The sequence below is a fragment of the Anas acuta genome, chromosome 2 (assembly GCF_963932015.1).
Source record: "Anas acuta chromosome 2, bAnaAcu1.1, whole genome shotgun sequence".
NCBI classification, from domain to species: Eukaryota; Metazoa; Chordata; class Aves; order Anseriformes; family Anatidae; genus Anas; species Anas acuta.
Genome location: NC_088980.1, coordinates 105,563,110 through 105,578,623, shown reverse-complemented (window position 1 = coordinate 105,578,623; position 15,514 = coordinate 105,563,110). Strand labels below are relative to the sequence as shown.

General features: G+C 36.0%; 1 long non-coding RNA gene across 1 annotated transcript; it reads right to left on the bottom strand.

Annotated features, from left to right (window-relative positions):
- Positions 1–4,003: 4,003 nt before the first annotated feature.
- LOC137851790 (uncharacterized) lies at positions 4,004–11,945 on the bottom strand. The gene is made up of 3 exons (XR_011093476.1): positions 11,831–11,945; positions 5,804–5,928; positions 4,004–4,992 (listed from the first exon to the last, which is right to left on the bottom strand). It is a non-coding gene; the product is annotated as an uncharacterized lncRNA (long non-coding RNA).
- Positions 11,946–15,514: the final 3,569 nt, after the last annotated feature.

Genomic DNA, 15,514 nt, shown 5'->3' with positions numbered 1-15,514 from the left:
CATTGAAAAGCTTTTCAGATGAAGGAATTCTAAGGTTTAATGATACCAAAAGTGGGATCTTAATGAATTATATAGACAGCCACATACCATAAATAGACACCAAGGAACACAGAATAGGTAAAGGCTTCCTAAGCATCCCTGCTGTGTGAAAACTTCTCCTCTATGTCTTCTGTGTCCACCATGTCCTCTCTTCTATATGTTCATCTCTACTTCAGCCATCTTAGACCTATGTGCTTTCAGAAGCTAGGTCCTCTCAATACATATATATTAAGGTCAGTCATCTTCATGTTGTCCTCAGAAGGATGGCAGCAGATTTATTGATGAAAATGTCCACTTTATGTCAGGATGTAAACCCAGATAGACAGACATATACATAGGCTAGGTGTTTGCAAGTGGCACCTAAGTCCAAAATGCTGATTCTTGAACTTCCTTCTGAATCTCAACCTAGCCTAGCGAGGGTCATGTATAGATATTCCCTGTCAGGCATAATGATTAAATTCTTTTTAAGATCTGTTGTTGGGTGTCATAGAGGGTTCCCTAGGCTCGTGAGCCCCCTCTCATGAAGCATTGCAATACAGTGGTGGAATGTTCCCTTTATCACACTGCACTGGGGTATAAGGCACCACAAGGGACTATGTTCACACTGTGCATCAAGCCCATGTCAGTACTGTGCAGGTTTTCCTCTGTTAGTTCCTTCCATAGGTAACATAGCAAAACCCTCCTATGTTAGCAGGCCAGAGGGGTACTGAAGTTGCCTGCAGCTCAGTTATGGGACCGTCATGGCATATGTTGAGAGGACAACTATGTCCAGTCACAAAGTTATCTGCAGTGCATCCACACTATTGGCACATTTTCCCTAAAACAATAAAGACATAAAAACGCTCTTTTTATTGCAGCAATGGATAAAACACACTAGGAGGAATCATGTTATGAAGGAGGAATAATGTTATGAAGAGAACCTCTTTGTTGGTGACTGCCTGTGGAGCACATTCTATATGGAAAGGGAATAAAAGTCATATCAGGAAGAAAACCGCATACTTTGGGCTTCTGTGTTGAAATGCAATATACTTTTAAAAATTGCCACACTGGTGGGGAGTTGTTTGTTATAGGCACAAATAAAAGGAGTATGGGGAAGAAAACCCAGCAGGTTTTTTAAAGGAGGTTGACTGCTCATTTAGCTGGAACCAGGTAACTGAAATTCATAAAGCAAAACACAATAAAACCAGAAATTTGAAAAGACTCCACTGTACAGGTAACTGTAGAATAGTATTTTAGAGATGTTATGCATATTTATAAACAGAATTTTGCTTGACATACTGGGCCAAATTTAGGGCTATATTTAATAGTTTAAATGTACAGCAGGTGTTTTTTAATTGCAGATGTTATCATAGACTTAGGTTCAGTGTCATATACTGGTTCTAAATAAGCTACCACAAATTTTAGGGTTTGAATGCTACTCTTGAAAAATAATACATTTCTATATTACAGTGATAAGGAGGGTTAAATTAATGCTGGATTATGCTATAGCACAGATTACTGTTTAGATCTTGCATTTATGTTTTTCCTTTATAGATTTTTTCACATTATTACCACTAGAGCTTGCTACAGTGCAACCAGATAGACTTTAATATATTTATTTCACATCACCGAGTGATATAGATATCAAATTTCCAATTCTGCACTTCGTAATCTCTAAATAAAAAAAATAATAGTTAAAAAATAATATGCAGGGAAGTTAAATTTCAAAATGGCCATCAGATAATTATATAGGGCAGCTGTTGGGGGTTTATCTGTGTTTGCTTTGGGAATCCTATTAGTCAAGACTTATTATACAAGCTGAGAGAGACTTAGATAGAACTTTATTCCTTCATCTTATGTCATTCTGTTGAAATCCAGTTACTTAATGAAATAAGGTATTTTTGGCTGGGCTTTCACTTTAAAAAGAACAGGGACAAAGTTTCAGCAGTGTCAGAATAAATCATTTTTGATTTTTTCATGAAAGATTTATGGTTATTGTTTTACTAGACTGTTTTCATTTTAAAATCCTGTTACATTTTTATAACAATTTTAAATTTCAAAGTTGAACACTGAAATAAAATTATTGTAATGACTAGAAAAAATGTATCCCTTTTCTGTCCTGCCTCTTCCAGACTTTTTTTCAGATCTAATTTTGAAAACTTCAGTTTCCTTTCCATCTGGAATTAAGCCATATTTCCAAATATATTAATTATTGGCAAATTGAAGTCTTCTATCTTTCACGCAGCTCCTCTTGTGATAAAATTTGTGAAGTCATCCAATGACAGCTAGTCAAAAGAAAAGAGGTTATTTTCTCATCAACGCTGAATATTTGCTTTCTGAATCTGAATGCAATGGCTTCTGAAGTCACACATCAAGTATGTCATTACCTCCACCACTTCAGTTTAGAAAGAAAAATACCTGTGAAATCAAAGAAAGAAATAAAGAAAAAGTTTATGATTATAACAGTCTCCCTCTGTGATTTTTTATTCTTCATATTTTTTTTTTTGAGAACTCCAACTTCTATTGATTTGTTCACCCTTGTTTTCAGTGGTTGAAACTATGGATCACTTGGTCAGATGGTTACTTCAGATCCTAATACAGCTTAATGACTAAAGCCAATGTAGTTCTCTCTTATTTTCATCCCAAATAGGAGTGAAAGCACACATAGCATACCTCCTTTCCAGCAGATTTTGAAGTAATATTATGTGTAAAAGGAAAATTTTGAAAATAACACTTTGAAAATTAATAAAAAGGTGAAAAATATGGAAATAATAGTGGAACAGAGGGATATTCTTTCTTCATTGAACAAACTTGAACTGTTAGGAAGACTGACTTTAAGAACCAAAACCAGGAGAAAATATAATTATAAAGCTACACATAGAAAGGACAACCCTGCCCAGAGATGTTAAGAAGTAGCTGGAGGACCTACTAAAAGGGATTTTTTAATTTATTTTATTTTTTCCCCTCACATATGTGCTCTTCCAAGCCTCTGTTTCACTATTCAATTCAGCATGATACATGGACTAAATGTTTTCTTTCATTTTTTTAATCATAGTTATATCATGCCTGCTGTTTGTACTAGTATGGCTTCCTAGTGCTTTTGTGGTGCTCTGTAGTCAGTATGAACTACCTTCATGCAGGAATCATGGTAGCAGGGTTTTCTTTAAGCAGCCCAGAATTAAATTGGTCTTTATTGCATGTTCTTTCACAAATTCTTCCATTCATTGTTATATCTGACCCCTATTTTTTCAGTACTAACGTTTTCTAAATATCTCCCTACCTCTGAAATATTACACATCAAAGGAAATTTTTCTTTGATTCTAGTCTGGGATGACTTCATATTTTTCACTTAAAAGCTTCTACTTTAAGCAGATGTATCCATTTTACTCCTTTAATATTATTGGTTCAGTCCTTCTATGTTATTTTTTTACAGTTTCTCTTTCTTTCCTAGTCACTGACCTTTAGGCAGCATTGACTTAAGGTTCTAGTAAGTTCATCTCTTTTTTCTTCCAATGCTTAGTTGAGAAGATAATGTAGAATGGATCACCCAGCCCACAGGGTACTTCACAGAGAACCCAGTACATGACAGTCCTCTATTATTTTGTGAATTTACCTGTAATATTTATGCTTTTGTTTCACCAGAAATATAATTAACCTCACAGGATGTTAGTTGGAAAGATGCATCATTTGAACAGAAAAGGAATGAAAATATTTACTTCCAAAATCTATATTCATGTTGGATAGCCTAATATTTAGGCTTGGATTTCCTTTCCTACTCTAAATGTTGCCTTCATATATATCCTAAAGCACTCTAAAAAGTGTGAAGTTAGATGTATACATTAGCAATGTGATAATATTTTAACACTTATAAGAGCCAAATTTTGACACAATTTTCCCCAGCAAGATTCCATATCACTTGCTCTGTGTGCTACTTGTGATCTTCTGAGGATGTACAGAAAAAGAGACACCAATGAGAGTTGTTGATGAATATATTTAGCATCATTTAAAAATAACATTGTCCTTTTCATCTCCTTATTTATATGAATTACAGGCTTATGAAAGGAAATAGGGCTAGAAAAACAGGATATATGGATGAAAGTATCACTTTCCTGATTCAGACAAGATGATGGCAATACTATGCTATATCTAGAAGACTTCTTCACTTAGCTCATATAAAATAGCCCACAGTCCTCAGGAATATGTCATCCTACCTCTGCACATGCAAGGCAGAACACAGGCAGAACTAAACGTTTTTGATTTTTTTCGTGTTTTTTTTTTTTTTCTACCATAAAAAGAAATTTTTTTTCATGTTTTTTTTTTTTTTTTTTCCTACCATGTGTAGGATATGACACGACAGCATGATAGCAGATGAATTGAAGTTCAGATGGATGATCTTTACAATCCACAGACCCATTTTTAATCATTCCTTTGGAAAGAAAAGGTCATTTATATTGGTGGCCCTTGGATTTTAGAGCACTATTATTAAATGGAAGACTCACAAAATGTTTTTTATCTCTGAGAATAAAATGCATTAATCTATCGATTTTTCCTTTGATCACTAAAATCAATGACCACTGTTCTGTGTTTTCTGTATACATATTCTGTCCCTATCTGATTCCTATTTTAATTAATACAGGTGGTTCTTTTCTGTGATGTTTAAATATTTCTGTGATTTAGCTTGTACATTATAGTAGGTTTATAATGAATTTTATATTACTGAGTTGTCAGTGGAAATGGACTATAGCAAAATTACAACAAATGGCAGGATCTCTCCTGTTGCTTATGACATGGTTCTTTTATTGAAAGTCACCTTCAAAAAAGAGCTAATAGTTTTCACAGCCCTCTGGCCTTTAAAAAGTGTATTTTTCTATTTTTATTTCAGTGTGCTGTCTATTGAAGTAATTTGATTTATACAAAAATATTCTGCTCGAATCATTCTGGACCTCAACTTCATGGTATAGGATGCATTTCAACCTGTAAAAAAAAAAAAGTATATGTCCGAATCATAAAATTTATTTATTTATTTATTTATTTATTAAACAAGCTGCTAAGCTGCAGATGAAAACTATATTTAAATCATGAAATTTCAGTGTCTTCACTCATTTTTTTTTTTTTAATTTTAGGTTTTTATTTGGTTCTAAACTATTCTTGTTTAAAAACAGAAAGAAAGTGAGAAATGAAAAAATATATTATATATTATTTTAATAAAATATTTTGGTCAACACACTGATATTTTTTCCAGAAGTTTTTTTTCATTAAAATTTTCAAGCCTATTTTTTATGTTTCTACTCAGCCTGGATTCTCTTTGAAATTTCAAAAGCTTTCATTAGGTTAAAATTTATTTACATACTGATTGCAGTGTCAAATTTAGGTTGCTACTCATATTTATTTTCTGGTATTTCATTACTCTTTTATTTTTTGAGCATTTAATATTAAAACAATAATTGCAATAAACCTTTTTCTCCCCATTGCTTCCCCTCGTATTTTATGAAAAGATAGTTTGCTTGTTTGTTTGTTTGTTCCCTAAGAACTATAAAACTGATAGTTTTTAATGTGTTCAAAGGCTATTTCTATTTCACTGGCTTTTTCTGTCTATGGCCTCCATCACCTTCCTTCTCTTAGTACTGAGCCTGCTGATGAACTAACTGCCCGCTCCCCTCTCATAACAATGTAGAGCAAATGTAGAGAGACTTCTGATGTTTTGTGGCAAACTTCACTTCATTGAGCATCTCCAGATTGCTTCTTTTATTTCTCGTAACCAAAAACATGATGGAAATTTACTTACAAATTTAAAGAAAAAAGTGGTAGGTTAAATTTCCACTCAGTGTTCAGTATGAATGACACAAAAGTGTTCTGTCCTTGAAGCCACTTCAGCGAGGGAGTGTCTTAATTCATCCCACATATTTTCTTCTGGAAGAGAGTAAGTCACTGTAGTCTTTTAACAATGTAGCTCAGTAACCCTTATTAAAGGACTTAGACAACTGATTGTTTCTTGCCCATGCCTTCCCTCCCCCCCCCATCCTTTTTTTTTTTTTTTTCTGGGAAAATTAGATGTTCCCAAAAGGGAAGGATTAACAGCTTTAATTCATGTGAAATAAATACTAGAAGGATATCTGCTAACTTTGACAACACTGCTTCACTGTGCTGTCTTCTGTCCTAACAGAATTTCTAATTGTGTCTAATTCGGGCAAAATATTTTGTGGTATTAGGACATAGTGTGACACACATGTGCATTCTGTTGGCTTATTTATGTCCATCTTCATAGTTTTCTAACATACTGTCTCTTGGCTGCAGAGCAGTCTATCAGAGTGTGAATAAAAATAATCATCCTAAACCCTGAGAATCACCCTGGTGCTACAGCATGATTTCCTATGACATTTGGTTGATTTTGTAGAATTCTGTAACGTTTATAGAGCAATATTCTAAAAATACAATTCTGTGCCATGTAGAAAGAGTATCTCTACTATACATGGGGTCTGCATGGCATAGTGCATGTGGGTGGGAGCCCTGTTTGAAGCTACACTGCTTGGGGCACCCAGCACCTAAAGGTACATAAAATTATCTGTGCTCTTCTTATAAAGTTATCTCTAATAAAAAACATTTAAAATGCTTTAAATCATAAAGTGCTTTTCTTACTTATAAATGGGACAATTTATCCTGGTCCAAAACAGATGTTTTTTTCTTAATTATTCAAAATTCAAAATTTTGTACCTTTCAGACAACTGATGACTGATATTTTAATGTGTGGCTTGGTATAGTGTTACTGGGGCAATTTCACCCTCTGTTGCAACCTCTATTCTGCCTTCCTAGGCAAAAGCCCTGCAGCTGGAGAGAAGATATTGAAGGGCTACAGAGGAGCCCTTCAAGGGAAAGGGAAAGGCCCAAAGGCCCTTCAAGGGAAATTCATTTCCATTATCCTCTCTGTTCTCTCTGGTGTTTTTTCTCTCTCTCTCTCTTTTTTTTTTTTTTTTTTTTTTTTTTTTTTTTTTTGTGCCTGTATTCATTCTCTAGCTTCTGCATGGGTGAAAGGTGGAAAAGTACTACAACTACTGACACAGAGAGAAAGAAGATAGACTAACAAAGACCACATCTATTTTTCCATAGATCGGGTAACGCAGCTTCTGCTCAATAGATGTTAAGGCTGTGTGTGGAAAAGCAATAATCCAAAAAGCTTTGTCTTCTATGTCTATCAGAGATCTGGGAGTGAGATAGCTTCATATCCCATTTTTCACTCTAAATCATATTTTACTGAGCATTTCAAGTGAACTCTAGCTAAAGATATTCAAGTGTATATTCAGGCAGGAATATCTAGGTTCTGTTTTTACTCCCACTAACATTTTCCTCATATGTTATACTCAGTAGATTGTTAAGCTGTGCTTGGAAGGTTAGCAGGTAAGTATGAGGCTCTGCTCATCAGGATCAGAATGATAACAGTAATTTTGTGCTAAAACAAAGTCTTAGAAACAAAAGTCCAGACACCTGAAACATTTAAAAACTTTTTCAGGAGAAAAAATATAACAACTTACTAAAAACACGACTTTTATCTTGTAGATTTTTTAATTATTAAGAGTAAATGGTGGTAACCTTCTGAAAATTTCCCTATATTGCACAGGAAGGTGATAACAAAGACAACTTTTATTACTCTGGGACCTTTTAAAAACAAATGGCATTTTGCCTTGTTTTTCTGTATTCTTTAGTTATAAAAGGACAGTACTGGCTATCAAGGGAGCATTCTTTCTGTAAGAAGGAGGGTATATTTTGACTCATGTCAAAGATGAAGAAGTTGTTTTTGCTTTGTCTTAATGACCACAGTTTCTAAGTTGCACTGTCTCAAGACAGTAGACTGCACTGGAACAATTCAACAGTTAACAAAATACTTTTGTATTAACTGAGACACAGAGAAGTGTTATTGAGATTTACCAGTTGTTAACAGAAGCCTTCTAAATGTACACAGAAAAGTGTAAAGATAGAAAAAGTGTATCACAGAACTGGACAAAAAAAGGGGAGGCGGGGGGAAGGGAGAATTTCATGCATTCTGACAGGAACTTAATGTTTTTAGTTCAAGAAAAAAGATGTGCTATTATTCTGCTCAAATTGTCAAATAAATGCTTAATATAAGAAAGTTGTTTTTTGAATTTTATTACTTTGTGAATCCATGGAAAGATGGAGGGAAAATAAGAGAATCAGCAAAGGCCAACTGTCCAGAAACTGTTGGAGAGGTAAAGGGAGAAGCTGGAGAGGTGAAAGCAACAGAAGACAAGGAAGGAACGTGATCACCTATGTCAGAATGGAAAGGTAGAATCCTGGGATTTGACATGGAGAGGTTAGTAAGAGCTCATGTTTATCTAGCTTTCAAGATAGACAAGACAGATTGAAGATGATCTAAGATGGGACAGTAAGAAAATGAGTTAGTGATGGAAAGGATCAACAACTGAAGATGGCTATGGAAAAAATGCAGTTTATAGAGATGTGAATGACTAAAGTATGCTTATATTGAGTGGGAAAAGACAGGAATGATGCTGAGGAAAAGAGAATAAAAAGAAGAGGAAGAGAATAGAGTGTTTGGGACAGTATGAAGGAGATCAGGAAATACTACAGCATGCAGCGAAGAGGTTAGAGGTGGAAAAATCAGAAGAAGGGAGCAGATTAGACTAGACTAGACTAGAATAAATAGTTCAGTTGGAAGGGACTTACAATGATCATTGAGTTCAACTGCCTGACCTCTTCAGGGCTAACCAAAAGTTAAAGCATTTTAATTAGGGAATTATCCAAAAGTGTCTTGAGCACTGACAGGCACAGGGCATCAACAATCTTCCTAGGAAGCCTGTTCCAGTGTTTGACCTCTCTCATGGTAAATAAATTTTCCTTAATAACTAGTATGAACCTCCCCTAGTCCTTTTTGCCATTGCCACACATCTTATTGGTTACCAGGGAGAAGAGACCAGAACATCCCTCTCTATTTCACCTCTGAGGCTCTTTTGGTCTGTTTCTAACAGATGAGATCTGTCAGGAAGGCAGCAGTATGGAAGGCAAGATAAAGGTGAGAAGGTGCAAACCCTAGTAGTCAGTGAAGTAGGAATTTTGTCTCAGAAGTTGACATTGATGTTAGAAACAGGATCTGGTTCTTTCTTTGCATTTGTAGCTACTTCTGACTGTGGCCAAGTAGAGCTAAGTGAAAAAGATGCTGAAATTCTGGAACAGAATCCTAACCTTGGAATAACTATAAAGCCAACACATAATTTAACTGTACCATAGAGAAAGCTGTAATTGGTTAGTGTGTATTTTACAAGAAATGACAGAATCACAGAATCACCGCATTACAGAAGGGTTGAAATTGGAAGGGACTTCTGGAGATCATCTGGTCCAACACTGTTGCCAAGCAGGGACTCCTGGAGTACATTACACAAGATTGCAACTTCTCCTTCTTCAAAGAAGGGGACTCCATAACCTCTCTGGGCAACCTGCTCCAGTGCTCTCTCTCCCTTACAGTAAATAAATGTTTTCTCATATTCAGCTGGAACTTCCTGTGTTTCAGTTTGTGTCTATTGCCTCTTGTCTTGTCATTGGACTCCACTGAAAAGAGTCCAGCCCCATCCTCTTGACACCCTCCCGTCAGATATTTGTATAAATTGAGAAGATCCCCCTTCAGTCTTCTCTTGTCCAGACTAAACAGGCACAGCTCTCTCTAGAGGCTTCTCCTTCTATGACAGGTGCTCCAGTACCCCAATCATCTTTGTAGCCCTTCGCCCCTTCGCTGGACTTGCTCCAGGAGCTTCACATCCCTATTATACTGGGGAGCCTAGAACTGGACACAAGTGTGGCCTCACCAGGGCTGAGTAGAAGGGGAGGATCACTTGCCTTGACCTGCTGGCAACACTCTGACTAATACACTCCAGGACACCAGTGGCCTTCTTGGCCACAAGGGCACGTTGCTAGCTCATGGTTAACCTGCTGTCCACCAGGACCCCCAGGTCCTTCTCTACAAAGCTGCGCTCCAGCAGGTCAGCCCCCAGTCTGTAGTGGGCATGGGGTTATTCCTCTCTAGGCACAGGACCTTGCATTTGTCTTTGTTGAATTTCAAGGGGTTCCTCACTGCCCAACTCTCCAGCCTGTCCAGGTTTCTCTGAACGGTAGCACAGCCCTCAGGGGTATCAGCCACTCTTCTCATTTTTGTGTCATCCGCAAACTTGCTGAGGGGGCCCTCTGACACATCATCCAGGTCCACTGATGAATAAACTGAATAGGACTGGACCCAGTACTGACCCCGGGAGGACACCGCTAGCTACAGGCTTCCAACTAGACAGCACTGCTGATCACAACCCTCCAAGCTCTACCATCCACCCACTTTGCAAACCACCTCAGTGGCCACTTATCCACCCCACATTTCCTGAACTTGCTTATGCATATGTTATGGGAGACAGTGTTAAAAGCCTTATTGAAATCAAGACAACATCCACTGCTCTCCCATCATCTACTTGGCTAGTCATTCCATTATAGAAGGCTATCATGCTGGTCAAGCATGACTTCCCCATGCAGACTATTCCTGACTTCCCCATACAGACTATTCCTGACTTCCCCATGCAGACTATTCCTGATCACCTTCTCCTCCATGTGATTGGAAAATAAAAGATCTATGTTTAAGATGGACTTCTATTTATTATAGACTCCATAACGGACTGCAGTCCATGATAGCTGTCAGTCACTGTAACTTACAGGGGCTATGGAGACCAGCCAAACTTTTTCCTAGAAAGTATCATGGGTAGCAGGTACTGATCATAAATAAGAACTTTGAGCTTATTCCAAGCCTACTCTGTTCAGTACATTGGGACTGTGAAAGAGTAAATCTTCAAAGGCGTGGGTTGTGGTTCATGACCAATTGCAGCAAAAAGGAAAAAAAAAAAAAAAAAGGAAAAAAAAACAACAAAGGAAGTGAGGGGCTCATAGAATAAAGGATTCTGAACTGTACTTGGCTGAAAAAGCAGCTCAAGGGTTTCATGTGAGACTGTCATACACCAGTTTATCCTGTAGATCACACCGTGATGTGTTTTACGAACAGTATGGGAGCTGACTAACAGAACTGGAAAGAACAGCAGAAACCTTCTTTTCCTGGTGTGATTCAGGCTATGTCATACGGGCCAACCTCAGACTCTCTGGAGCAAAGCATTTTGCACTTCCCTGTCTTTCCAGCATGGCAGGGTGGCAGGGAGCACAGTAGCCCACTTGGATATTTACTTAAAATGCAGCCATCTCATTCTTGCTGCAGGCAGTTGTCTGGGAAAGGTGACACAGAAGGACAAGATGTAATAACTTTAATGAATACTTTCTTAGACAGAAAGGTTCTTAGGCCAGAAATGATCATTATGATAATCTATTCTGAACTTCTGTAAAGCACGGGCCACATTATTTCATCAGAGGATCCTACAATAAGGCCAATACTTAACAACAGCTTCAATGAAATGTCAAAACTTAGAATTTTGTAAGGATATTCATCCCTCTACATTCAGAATAAGCATATATAAGATCCTCAAAGTGTGCTGTTATATTTTAGCAACAGATTTTCCTTTTGCGTTCTAATTGAAGCTGGCATATGCTGCTGGCACTTTGAATAGCATTGCCTTACATATCATTCAAACCTGGCACAGAAAAATACCCTTCTTTTCCTTCTCATTTCAATCTGGTTTTGGACTTTTTTTCTTCAATAGATAGTAGAGAGCATGCATATTTTTAATAACAATTATGTCCTGAACAAATGCACATAATAGGTAATTAATACATTCCTTTTGTTGTTTTTAGTAGACAAGTCAATGCTTACCAATGTGAGGTTCAGAAGAAAGTAACTGAGCCAATGTTGTGATTTAACCCAACAGGCAGCTAAGCACCGCAGTCATTTGCTCACTCCCCCTGCACTAGGAGGTGGGAGAGAACTGGAAAAAAAAAAAAAAAAAAAAAAAAAAAGATAGAACTCATGGGTTGACTTAAAAACAGAAAAACAAACAAACAAACAAACAAAAACAGAAAAGAAATGGATAATAATAATAATAATAACAATAATAATAATATAAATATACACATTCACAAAGCAAGTGATTTACAATGCAACTGCTCACCACTCACACTTATGAAATTCCACCTATAGGTGGAAGCTTGTCTTCCACCCTTACACGTGGTAAAAAACCTAATTTCTAGTCTTAAAATATTTGAAATTATTTGGGGTGTCTCTTGTTTGTGCCATGCACCATCAGATCTACTAAGTCTTAACATTCTGACTCTGCCTCTTTTAACCGTAACAGGTAAATCTTATAAATATTGTTCATTAATGTCTTAGAGGAAAATCAAGAAGCTAGTAAATATAATAAAAAAATTGTTTTCTCAGGGAGTAAAAAGTAGGTTTCAATAAAGTCAGATCTTTGTATTAGAAGACAAAGGTGGACATTCATATTTCTGACAGGGAATTAGCATGCCTTGTTAACCTGAAGTATGGACAAAATAAAAAGATAATATAAGTTATTTTCTTGCTTTTAATGATACTGACTTTTTAAAACACAAACTTTAAAAGACAAGAGAATTCTTTTGTTTCAAGATACTTGCATTACGTATCTCATCTGAGAAGTAACATTCTTTTAGATGATTTAGATCTTTTCATTCCCTGAGTCATGATTGCCTTCAATCTCTGGAAAAATTGTTTTGAATTGCAGTTGACACTGAAGTCATCTGTCTTTACAAATATAGAAGTCCCTTCCTTCCTATTGCATCAAGTATCTGCCCAGAGAGCATTTGCCATTTGGGTTTTGTGGGCAGAATACAACATATGTGCAATTAATTGGCTTCTTTTGTCAAAAAAAAAAAAAAAAAAAAGAATATTTAATCATAAAAACAAAAGGCTTTTGTTCTCTGCAGAGAACAAGTTGTGCTAAATGAAGCTGTCCCTTCCCTTACCACATCGCATATCAGCTTAAGATGTGTCTTTACTTATTAATAAAACAGTAATTAAAATGAGAAACTCTGAATTTTAGCATTATCCAAAAATGGATAATGACATCTATAATACTTTACTACATTTGCTTTATGTTACATATGACATTCTATTTCCATGTGGACTTCTTCTAAGGCCTTTCAAACCCTAGTATTTTATTGCTATCCTTGGTGGCCTTGAGCATCCTTCTGTTTCACATTGACTTTATGACCTTGCAGTCTGTCAAATCCTTCTCTTTAAAGACAACATTGTTCTTTTCCAGTCTGTAATTTAAGTTTTAGCTTTCTTCTGGAAACTCAATGTTCATTTTTTATTGGTGAGTTAATTTTATTTTTTTTTAAATTTTGCACAATTTTATTGCTGTGCTTGGCCATTATATTTACATATGATTAATGTATATATGATGATTATATTACATATGATGAAATAAACTCTACTCATTGGTGCCTAAATGCCTGCTCATCAGAAGACTATGCACCTAAGTACAGAGTCTCATATTCACAAATGCTGTCGTGTGAAACTTATTCTAGTCTCACTGACAGTACTCCATTCAGATATTGGGCTTTGGTGTTTTTAACCAAAGACAAGGTTCATCTCAACGACATTCAGCTAAAAGTCCTGAGTCCGGATTAAGACAGTCATCTCAGCTCCGTCTCTGGTCCCTAAAGAGAGAAGATAATAACTTCATCTTTAGATAAGTGGTGACTGATAGAAATTGAGGATGATCTGCTGTTCTTTACCATCTTCTTTTCTCTGATGAGAACAATCAGAAAACATGGGCATTTATTTGAAATAAGCTATTTAATCATTCACAAATCTAGGTGAAAAAAAAAATGATAACCAAAGTAGAAAAAAATAAAACATTTCACCAAACGAAATTAACCTAAGGTGATTTGTACACTTTGTCCTATTTTTTTTTTCCCTTCAGAATTTCATCTTGTCTATTAGGGTATGTCTGAATCAATATTAATGTCAATACTTAGATAGCATAAATCACCTTCTCCATGCAAAGCCAATATTTTTACCAAATGAATAGAACTATTTTAAAACCCATATTTTGATTTTTTTTTCCTTGTGCTCCATGAATCTTATATACAGTCAGTAATGCAAGACCAAGAGCAGATCCTCACAGAAAAAAATATCCTCAGGTTTCCCTCTGCCTCATGCAATAGTTCTAGTTCTAAATAGGTTCCTCATTCTAACAGATGAAGGAGATAAACCAAATAAGTCAAACATAGTTAACATACTACTAACATAGTAGTTTTGGATCATAGAAATTTATTTGTATCTAAAAAAAAAAACAACCAACCAAACAAATGAACCAAACCAAACCAAAATCCAAACAACAATGAAAATACCTGCTGGGTTCTGCTCATAACATTGTGGGTCTATCATGTAAATATAACACTAGAGCTAAAATAAAAAAGAAGGTAATATAATCATAGACACAAGGAAAAATATTTACATATATTAAAATTTTTCAATTTAATAACCTTTAAAGATACAAAATATAAAAAACCTTTAAAAACCCTCAATATATTGAGGAGATATACTGGCATTTAATCTTTGATTGCTAGAAATAACACAGAGAAAATTGTACTTCCATTCATCTTGGCAAGGAGGAATTCATACTTCAAAGTTGGAAGGCAAGAGATGAAGATACTGGGCAGAACAAAAACCTGCATTATTCTTTGTTAGCAATATTCTATCATATGATAGGAGTTAGGTAATGCCTATGCCCAAATTCTGATTGAGTTCACCCAGACTTGAATCTTAAGGGAGCCCCACAGATCCTCTTAAGGGAGCCCCACAGATCCTGGTAGCTCATCACAGAACTGAATCTCCAGGCAGAGCAAGAAAGCTGGATTCAGAAGTGGTCTGGAGAGGCAGTGAGAGGAGACAGAGGTCCATGTTGGTAAGATAGTGGAAGCCTGTGTTTAGCACTTCAGTTTGGTAATATCAAAATCTCTGCATGGAAAAGTAAATAAACCCTACTTCCCAGAATCTCTGTGGTTCCACTGATGCAGTTAAAGTGGTGTGTGGAACAGGAAAGTTGAAGGGCTTTTGTCAATTATGTTTGAGAAAAAATAACAATGTGGCTGGAAAGAGTAGCTCCTTCAAAGAGAAAAAAAATGGGTCATGTTGTTTTGGAGCAGTCACTCTTTGTGTGCCTTGGACTGAAACAGTACAAACACTGGGACTAGATTTTCAGTTTCCCAAATTGAAGGAATCTTTCTACAACCTGAAATACTTTGACTAGAGAAAAGGTGGATTTGAAAGCAAATGGTCTTAGTGGAATATGTATTTGAATATGTATTTTGGCCAACAGACTCAACTTTGAAGATTAAATAATACTGATCACCTCTCTAGAGTGATTTGACAATTTATTTTAGTTAATTGGGTTTCAGTTAGGGTTGAGGGATTTAACTTGGCCTACCACCCATCTAGATCATAGGAGCCAACAAAAATCATTTAAAAATAAAAGTACAGATTCCAATTTAGCTTTTGTGGAGGTCACACATG